General features: G+C 49.0%; 1 pseudogene; it reads right to left on the bottom strand.

The window, feature by feature from the left end:
- Positions 1–1,517: 1,517 nt before the first annotated feature.
- Positions 1,518–3,634, bottom strand: LOC101576322 (annotated as a pseudogene).
- Between the last annotated feature and the right edge of the window lie 4,137 nt (positions 3,635–7,771).

Here is a 7,771-nt window from a genome sequence, read left to right as displayed (position 1 = left end):
AGATGTGGACATGATATCCTATTTACAAACACTATTAGAACAAATCCCTCTCTTCGTTAAGAGAATGTAACTATATATCTATCCTAACCACTTTGAATACACAGATACAAAATGGACATTCATCTGTATCTCCTTTTTTTGTTAAGTTCTGTTATTTGAATATTATAGGTGTGCTAACTCAGCAAAAAATTCTAAAAGACTCCAGTAGCCCATAATAGTATTGGGTCTTCTGCTTGACCATGTCAAAAATTGTTGACCCGAGTCCCCTACAGCTCAACGTAACACCATGGCTTTACTTCTTATATTTCGTTTTTATAATAACTTCTAAATTTCCAGAAAATAATATAGTCATTATAAGAAATTAAGAAACTATAAGAAAATGTTGGGGGCCAGGGAGATGGCTCAATAGAATAAGCGCTTCCCCGGCAAGCACAAGGGCCTCGGTTCAATCCCTGGTTCTGCAAAAAAAAAAAAAGAAAATGTCAACAAAAATAGCTGCACTATGGAATCAAATTACTCAGGGAGACTCAACAGAGTTTACTTCATCATTGGAATGATCAGAATTTTTATTTTCTGAGACATGGTTTCACAATGTAGCCCGGGTTGGCCTGGAACTCATAGTGATCCTCCTGCCTCAGCCTCCCTCATGTTGGGATCAGAGGTGTGCACCACCATGCCCAGTGTCAGCCACTTTAATTTTAAAAGATTAAAAAGAAAAGAAATTAACTGGGTGTGGTAGTGCACGCCTGTAATCCCAGCGTGAGGGAGGCTGAAGCAGGAGAATCGTTGCAAGTTTGAGACCAGCCTGGGCGACAAAGTGAGCTCAAGGCCAGCCTGAGCTGCATAGTGAGACCCTGTCTCAAAAAGACTGAATAGTATTATTTTTTTTTGAAGATTTACTTATTTCTTTTTATTATTATGGTGCTTTTGTTAAAGTGGTGGTTTCTTTTCTGTTGTTTTTGAGCTTCTTTTTTAAAATTTTATTTATTTATTTATGTGTGTGTGTGTGTGTGTGTGTGTGTGTGTGTGGCCAGCTCAGCCCACCAGGGGGCGGGGCTGGCTGGCATGTGGGGATTGAACCGTGGTCCCTTTTCTTTGCTAAGCTTGTTCTAAGTAGGTGCTTTAGACCACTGAGCCATCTCACTAGCCCCAAACTCTTTTTTTTTTTTTTTTTTTGCGGAACCGGGGATTGAACTCAGGCCCTTGCACTTGCCAGGGAAGCACTTATTCCACTGAGCCATCTCCCTAGCCCCGTTTTTGAGCTTCTTAATGAGTCAGAACAGGAGGGTGAGGAGGGTGTCCTGAGTACTGCTTTCTGCTGACTCAAGTCCCGAAGAGGTCAGTCAGTATCACTTGCTGAGCGTGGAAATGGGGCTCAAGGAACTGGGGGGGGGGCCTCCTCCTCAGTCTGCTGCCAGCCTCCAGTCTCGCCCTGCCTGAGGACTGTAGGCAGGTGGCTGCTGCCAGCCTGGCTGGGCACAGAGTCTGCTAGTGCACAGGGGCAGGGGAGCTGGTAGTCCGCACAGGGAAGGGCAAATTCAGTGGGAGAAGAGCACACCAGAAACCCATAGAGGAGACGCTCAGGCAGGCTGCCTGTGTGCAGAGAACGTCACACTGCTTCCATCGAGACACAGATGGCAAGTCCCAGGGAGGTCAGCAGGGCATTGTTTGGGTGCTTCCTGTCGTCACTGTGTTTCCTGCTGATGACCCTTTAGCTACATGTTCCAACCGCCAACCCCCGTGCAGTCATCCGCTGCATGCAGTGGTCATCAGGGTCAGTGTAGTCTGGGGCTCAGAGTCCACTGGTGTCAACTGCTGTCACAGAGGCAGGTGTCGAGGAGCGTGAGGTGGTGGCTGAGGTCCTGTTCAGGGCTGGGCTGGGCACACTGCAGTCAGTGGACCTGGCCGAGCTCCTCCGTTCTCCAGGCTGCAGTGGTCAGCTCTGGCTGTGGGGACTCTGGCCACGAAGGCTCTGGCCGCAAAGGCGGTGGTGCCGCTCCCAGTCCTTGTGTTGGCAAAAAGAACCGTGGTACCGTGCTGTATTGCAGCCTTACTAGCTTTGCGGCCACAATTCTTGGTGGATTCCTCTTGCTCATTGATGACTAGAAAGGCACCCTCTGCAGCCTGGCATTTGACATCTGCTATGGTCTGCTCTGTCAGAGCTCTTTCCACTGCAATCACTTCAAAAGCTTCTTGCTCAGCTTCGGCAACAGCCTTTTGGGCTTCGGACATGGCCTGAATTTTCACCTTATTCACGGCTTCTTCTGTTTTCTTCCAGAACTCCACAGGCACATATCCTGTTCCGGGTCTACTGTTGAATTCCCTCTGAGAATCAGTACTTAGCGAACCTGCACTCCCGGAGCTGTGTTGCCTGGAGACCAACTCAGTCCCTGTTTTCCTCATCTCTGTGTTTTCATTAAATTGTTTTTTCCAGTAGTTCAGTCCTCCCGATCAGATTCCTGGCAGCACCTGAGAACTGCCAGGGAGCGCCTGGGTTTTCCCACCCCTTCCATCATGCAACTCAGGGCATGGCCGAGGTGTTTCCGTTCCTCAGCCTGTTCCCTCTCAGTCGCACGGTGGTCTACCAATTCATCCTAATACCCTCCACCTAGACTGAGATTTTGGTGCCTCTCACGAACTCCCGAGGTTCTAGCATCTTGGTAGGTTCCCGATACAGACGGGAAGTTGCAACATCTTCTGAGGCGTAGTGCTGAAGAGGAGGAGGAGGAGGAGGATGAAACTGTCTGCCAGGATTCATAAGGGGCACAGTGAGAGCAGCACTAGGCCGAGGAGCAGGGCTGGGGGTCCACACGCTCTTGGCAGGGGGTTCAGGAGGAACGGTGTATCTATCAAAATCACCTTCTTCCCTCCTCTCTGGACTGAGCCTCTTCCCATTTCTGTGCACCACCATGAGCAGCTCAGAAGAGTTGGCAGGAGAAGCGATACTGGGGTCAAGCGGAAGGTGTTCCTGCTGGGCCAGGCACAGGGATGGGGGCTGCTTGGCAGCCCGCACACATTGTGGCAGTTCTCATTGCAGCAGGAACAAATTGGCCTTGAGAAATGGAATCACAGAAGGACGAAGAGGAAAATTTGTGGCCTCTTGGAGCTTGCAGTCATCGCTGTTGAATTCACCAGTGCTAGGACAAGTGTCCAGATCCCCGCTCCATTCTCAGGTGAGAGGTCATCACCAAACTGCCGCAAGGCGGTGAGAAACCGGCTCAGTTTGCTGTTGTTGAGCGCCACCGCGAGGGGCTGGCACCTGCTGCTCTGCTGGTGCTGAGGCTGCGGAAGAGGCGGGGGCCCCGCCGAGCCCCTGTGCTGGGGATGGTGCGCCGTCCAGGTTAGGACCGGCTGATGCCATCGCTTGGTGCAGTAGGAGTAAAGGATGCTGGTGGGAGGGTCCTCCGGGATCTACTGGTGGGAGGGGTGGCGCGATGGGAGGTGAGGTTCTTGACTGTCTCCTCACTTCCACAGGTGATCCGGGCACTGCTGGGACCCTTTTATCAGAACCAACTGTAATCCCAGCATAAACCTGTAATACAGAGTTGGGGAGGCTGAAAGCAGGAGGATCACTACAAGTCCGAGCTGTGTAGTGAGACCGCTGGAAAGCGGCCACTCCGGGGACACCCAGCATCGCAGAGCGTCGCCCGCTGTGCACCGCCCGCTGTGCACCGCCCACCTCGACCCACGGCCCGAGTTCCTCACAGGCGCCGCCATGGGAACTGCACATGTGAGGCTCAGAAACACCAGCGCCCCCTCGTTTTCCTCCACTCAATGTTATTTTCAATTTCTTTACTGTTAATCCAAGATACATAAAATCTGATCTTTTTAATGCGTGATAAAGTCAGGTGCGGTGGTGCATGCCTGTAATACCAGCATTCTGGGAGGTTGAAGTAGGAAGAACAGAAATTTGAGTCCTGGGCTGGGAAGATAGCTCAGTGGCATAAGCACCTGCCTGCAAGAGCAAAGTCCCAAGTTCAATCCTTGGCACCAAACAAACCAAACCAAACCAAAAAAAGCTTGAATCCAATTTGAGCAATTTAGGAAGATCCTATCTTAAAAAAAAAAAAAAAAGGGCTGGTGAGATGGCTCAGTGGTCTAAAGCACCTACTTAGAACAAGCTAAGCAAAGCACAGGGACCGCGGTTCAATCCCCCACCACCACATGCCAGCCAGCCCCGCCCCCTGGTGGGCTGAGCTGGCCACACACACACACACACACACACACACACAAAAAAAAAAAAAAAAAAAAATTTAAAAAAAAAAAAAAAAGCTGGGGCCGGGGACATGGCTCGGTAGAATAAGCGCTTGTGGCAAGCACAAGGGCCTGAGTTCAATCCTTGGTTCCTCAAAAAAAAAAAAAGCTACAGAGGGCGGGGACACAGCTCAGTGAGGTCTTGGGTACAGTCCCCAGTGCTGAGCCCACAGAGTGTTTAACACGTGATCATTATTTTTTTAAATTTTATTTATTTATGTGTGTGTGTGTGTGTACACACATGGCCAGCTCAGCCCACCAGGGGGCGGGGTGGGCTGGCATGTGGTGCTGGGGGATTGAAATGTGGTCTCTGTGCTTTAGCTAAGCTTGTTCTAAGTAGGTGCCTTAGACCACTGAGCCATCTCACCAGCCCATGTGATCATTATTTTTAAATCAGTCAAAAGTTTATGTTCTTTCCTTTTTTTAAAAAAAAATTCTCCTCTCTCCCTCCTCTTCTCTTTTGCCCATTCCTGCTGCTACTGTGCGGTGATCTTCAATAAACTCTCCTGCCTCAGCCTCCGGAGTGCTGAGATCACAGGCATGCGCCACCACATGTAGCTGCAGTCTCCGATGGGGACGTGGCTTTTGGATATTGTACATGCTAAACATTGTTTTTCCTCAGACTTTTTTTTTTCTTAACAAAACAACACCACTAGGGCTGGAAGATAGCTCAGTGGCATAAGCATCTACTTGGCAAGCACAAGATCCTGAGTTCAAGCCCCAAAAACAAACACAGCATTGCTGGTGGCTCTATTCCACTAAGAGATGTCTCATGCTTGCTTCTCTTTGGTGATGCTGCATCAGGGAGTATCTCTCCTCCCTTTTTTAAATGAAGCAATAATTATGCATATTAGGGACTGGGGAGATGGCTCAGTGGATGAGTGCTTCCCTGGTGAACACAAGGGCCTGAGCTCAATCCCCGGTTCCGCCAAAAAAAAAAAAAAGAAAAAGGAAAAAGAAAGAAAGAAAATACAAATAATTATGCATATTTATTCAGGATTTATTTTTTGTTTTAGATAGGATCTTGCTATGTTGCTCAGGCTGGCCTCAAACTTGGAGGTTCCAGTGCTTCTCTGGCCTCAGCTTCCCAAACAGCTGGGACTGCGGCAGGAGATCAGGACATGGCAACGTGACTGGGTAATTGGATATGAGCTGCCAATCACAGGGACTTGTCACTCACAGAGACCTGTCAATCACGGAGACCTGTTACTCATAGAGACCTAACAGGCATGGAGATCCGGATGCATGAGTGAACAGCCTTGAGCCCCACCCCTCTTACCAAACAGACAATGCTACCTTGGCTTGTGCCACAGACCAAGTAGGTCTGCGACGGGACAGCCTGGCTGTGGTAACAGAAAGAAGGCATAAGAGAAGCAGCCCCTGACTTCCGGTGTGGAGAGGGTATCTTCTCTTGTTCCTTCAGAGCAGTTCTTCTTGAGCACTTCTGTTTTTCTTCTTTTGCCTTGAATAAAACATTCAGCTTATCCAGGCGTGGTGGCACATACATATGAAATCCCAGCACTCAGGAGGCTGAGGCAGAAGGATCACTGGGCGCTCAAGACCAGCCCGGGCTACAAGTGAGCTCAAGGCCAGCCTGAACTGCATAGTGAGACCCTGTCTCAAAAAGACAAACAAATCAAAATGAAATATCAAACTTTCCTGTTCATCAATCATCCCGTCCAGCTCTTTGAATGGGACAGAGAGAGCCTGCAAAGGGCGGCTGGTGGCCTCACCGCCCAACAGCAGGCCCCCAGCTGCGTCACCACACCCACCAGTGGGCACCCTAGTGAACAGCACCTTGTTCACGCAGTTGTGTGTCTCTTATGGTTTTGTTTTGTTTTGTTTCCTGAACAAGTATGCAAAACCTACAAGTTAAAGGAGGAAGGGCTGATTTCAGACCACTGTAGCGGTTTCTGTCCAAAGTCAGCAGGCCCAAGGCAGGCTGGCATTGCAGAGGGGAAACGGGCCATGGCAGGGCCCTGCATGCTCTATCCAGGCTACCAGGGCTGGTGCTGCCCACACCCAGGGCTACGCTAAGACAAATCAGTTCTCACAGGCCCTTAACCCCAGCACACACACCCCAACCCAGCACCATGCCCCCACGATCCAGCTGACTCCTGAAAGCTCCACCTACAAGGGGACACCCACATACAAGTCATAATGTGTGCCCATCTTGTTTCTCATAAATATATTTTTAAAAATCTGCTGGGCATGGCACATGGCTTTAATCCCAGCAATTGGGAGGCTGAGGCAGGAGGACCACCATGGGTTCAAGGCCAGCTTGGGCTACATAGTGAGTTCAAGACAAGCCTGAACTAGATAACAAGATTCTGTCTCAAAAAAACATAAAGGATTGAGATGCAAAATGTATGTATGCCAATTCCTCATGATGCATGCGTTCCATATGTGTCACAAACATGTACTACCGCCGAAGAAAAAAAGACAGTGTAGCTGACTGTGCTGATCATGTGCAGCTGGGAGATAAAGCATTCATCTAGCAGGCCGAAGGCGCGATGTTTCATTCCCAGAAAAAAGGGGTGGGGAGAGAGAGACAGAGACAGAGGCAGAAAGAGAGAGACAGACAAGAAAGTCATCTTTTTTTTTTTTTTTTTTTTGCAGAACCAGGATTGAACTCAGGCCCTTGCACTTGCCAGGGAAGCACTTAGTTTACTGAGCCATCTCCCTGGCCCCGAGACAGACAGAAAGAGAGAGACAGAGAGGCAGAAAGAGACAGACAGAGAGACAGACAGACAGAGAGACAGAGAGAGAGACTGACAAATTTTTTCTCTCAAGAAAAAGAAAAAAAAAAAAAAGCAGCATTACAGTTTAGGGCCAGGAAGATGGCTCAGTAGAATAAGCACTTGCCCAGCAAGCGCAAGGGTCTGAGTTCAATCCCTGGTTCCCCGGTTCTGCCAAAAAAAAAAAAAAAAAAAAAAAAAGAAAGAAAGAAAGAAAGAAAGAGAAAAGGATGAAAGAAAAACAAAAAGAAATGTCAGCAGGTGTGGTGGTGGGCTGGTGTCGAGATAGCTCAGTGTTCTAAAGTGCCTGATTAGGCAAGTATAGGGACAGCAGTTCAATCCCCAGCATCACATGCTGTGCCAGCCCCAACCCCATGGCGGGCTGAGCTAGCCATAAATAAATAAATTAATTAATTAATCAATAAAGCAGGTGTGGTGGTGCACATCTGTAATCCCACCACTCAAGAGGCTGAGGCAGGAGGGTTGCTGTGAGTTCAAGGCCAGCCTGAGTTACACAGCAAGACCCTGTCTAGAAATAAAATAAGGGGCCAGGGAGACAGCTCAGTAGAATAAGTGCTTGCCTGGCAAGCGCAAGCGCCTGAGTTCAATTTCTGGTTCCAGGGGCAGTACAAGTGGTCATTAAGTATTTGCAAAGATAACCTAGGCTATAGGGGAAGATTAAAACTGTGTGAGATGTCATTTCAACTTGCAGACTGGCGAGAATCCAAAAGTTCCTTAAAAACAGTGAGTTGGCAGCAGTGAGGGGAAGTCCGCGCCCG

This window comes from Octodon degus, unplaced genomic scaffold (assembly GCF_000260255.1).
Source record: "Octodon degus isolate 3935 unplaced genomic scaffold, OctDeg1.0 scaffold00214, whole genome shotgun sequence".
Classification (NCBI taxonomy): Eukaryota; Metazoa; Chordata; class Mammalia; order Rodentia; family Octodontidae; genus Octodon; species Octodon degus.
The sequence above is the reverse complement of the archived record's forward strand: the minus strand, read 5'-3'. Positions and strand labels throughout refer to the sequence as shown.